The 2170-nt window shown below is 41.8% G+C and overlaps 1 non-coding gene across 1 annotated transcript; it reads right to left on the minus strand.

Moving 5' to 3' along the window:
- Window positions 1-412: 412 nt before the first annotated feature.
- Window positions 413-615, minus strand: LOC111766120 (small nucleolar RNA SNORA73 family). The gene has a single exon (XR_002798253.1). It is a non-coding gene; the product is annotated as a small nucleolar RNA SNORA73 family (small nucleolar RNA).
- Window positions 616-2170: the final 1555 nt, after the last annotated feature.

The following is a 2170-nucleotide window of genomic DNA, read 5'->3' on the forward strand; positions in this document are numbered from 1 at the left end:
AAGTAGGATTTTTTTTTTCTCAAAATCATCTTTATTTGAATTCATAAATACATTAGTATAATAGGCTAATCTACTTTGCTCTTATTCTCAGAATACATGGGGTTATTTAGTACATTAGATATTAAACTGGTATATGGTTTTGGGGTGACCTGAAAATTTGCATTTCTAGCCAATTCCCATGATTCTGTCTTTAAGGCTGGAATTCTTTGATTTACTCAGTTTTTAAAAAAGCCAAACATGGAGATAGGTGTGCCAATTTTCAAACCCTCCAGGATCATCTTCAAGATCATATAGCATCCACTTTCCCACATCGTCTTTCAATGTCAAGGCTTTGCTCTTCTTCTCTCCTCAAATCTGAGGTATTTTGGAATTCTTTTGAGAATTCCTGGATCCAAACTGGGATGCTCGAGAAAACTGTTTCCTGCATGGTTTGTCTCCTCAGTCATTGTCTATAAGACTCAGAAAAGCGTAGGAATATGCAGGTGCAGGCTCGAGAGCCCAGCTTCATCTCCAACGTTGTGGAATGGGGTTGTACATCACTGGGCTGAGCCCTAGCTCCCCTGAGCCACCTGGACAGAGCCTGGGGAGAGAGACCTCCCGGGGTATCCACGTTGGACTGAAGCAGGATTTTTAAGGACATAAGAGAGAGAGGAAACTTTCAATCTCTTAGACCTTATTGCCAGGACAAAACACCTAGAATTTCCATATGGAAAATAGTTCTTTTTTTCTTCTGCCCATCACTCAGAAATATTGCCAGAAGTTAAATATACTCAGAAGTGGAAATGGTCCTTTCTGTGACTCAAAATTTATAAGACCAAGGAAACCACTTAAAGGACTGCCTCACTTCCTCATAGACATCTTTGTGTTCTTTTCTCCTTCTTCCTCCCACACTTTAATCCTTCTTTACCATATTGCTAGGCCTTTCGGACCTGAAGTTTCCACCCAATCCATCCCTAGACCATTCTGACCAGTCTTTATCCCAATACTAAGCAGAAATTTGCCATCACTGCTGTGGTTTTATGTCATGCTGTGGTTCTGACACACAGTTCTGCCCAATTTCCCTGACCTGGTCCCCACTTCTGGTCTATGAGTTCCTTTTCAGATTCCTTTACTTGATTCCCCTGTCTTGATAAACTGCAAAATTACAGTCTCTTTGAAAGGAGTCTAACATGCTCTTACTAGTACCCTATTCCAGACACTACTATCTGCAAACAACCTAGATTCAAATAGCAGGCTTCTGTTTGGATCTCAGAATATTCCCTCTCCTAAATTACCCAGTGCTGTGCTGTCAGCTTTGGGAAAATTCTGTACCTCCTTCTTATTGCCAACAGCTTCCCCACCTTCTCCCTTACTATTTCCATGCTTTTCTGATTTGTACCACTGAGTTTGGACATCCTCCCAGGACCTGCAGCTGGGTCCACCTTGTCCCTTTCCTGATCCAATCTACCCTGCCCGCCTAAAGTTAACTGAATATGCTGACCCTATCCTAAGATAAGGCAGTCATCCAACCAACCTACTGGGCAGAAAGAGATTCTCATGTGGAAGTAAGAGGCAGTGCTTTGATATGAGGGTGGTGGGTACTCTACCCCTTTTTATCCATACTACTGTCTGCCTGTAAAAAAATGCAGACCATATCTGTATTTCCCTACATTTGAGACACAGACTGTGTTTGAAAGGATATTGGAATAACTAGGTGATTGGCTGATGTTTCAAGAAAATATAAGGGTCTCCAATACTTCTTCATTATATAACAATATATAACAATAGAGTTATATAACAATAACTAATATTTACTTATATATGCTAGGCACTGTTGCATATAAACTAACTCATTTAATCCTCAAAACTCCCTGGGGAGTAGGTACTATTATCACCATTTTACAAATGAGAAAATTAAAGCACAGAGAAGTTGAGTAACTTACCAAATGGCACACAGTTAATAGAGCTGGGTGTTGAACCCAGGCAATCTAGAGGACTAGATACTAGTGAAGCCAGCTAGTAAGATAGGGAATCAATACATGGATCTGGAACTTGGCAAGAAGTCCACGTAGACATCACTAACCCCAAGATGGCTGCTGGAGGACCCCCCTCCCCCCCAGGAATCTGCCATCCAGAACAAGATTCCCTCCAGAAGCCAGGACAAGCCCCGGATCACTGGGCCCTCCCAGGG

This window comes from Dasypus novemcinctus, chromosome 3 (assembly GCF_030445035.2).
Source record: "Dasypus novemcinctus isolate mDasNov1 chromosome 3, mDasNov1.1.hap2, whole genome shotgun sequence".
NCBI classification, from domain to species: domain Eukaryota; kingdom Metazoa; phylum Chordata; class Mammalia; order Cingulata; family Dasypodidae; genus Dasypus; species Dasypus novemcinctus.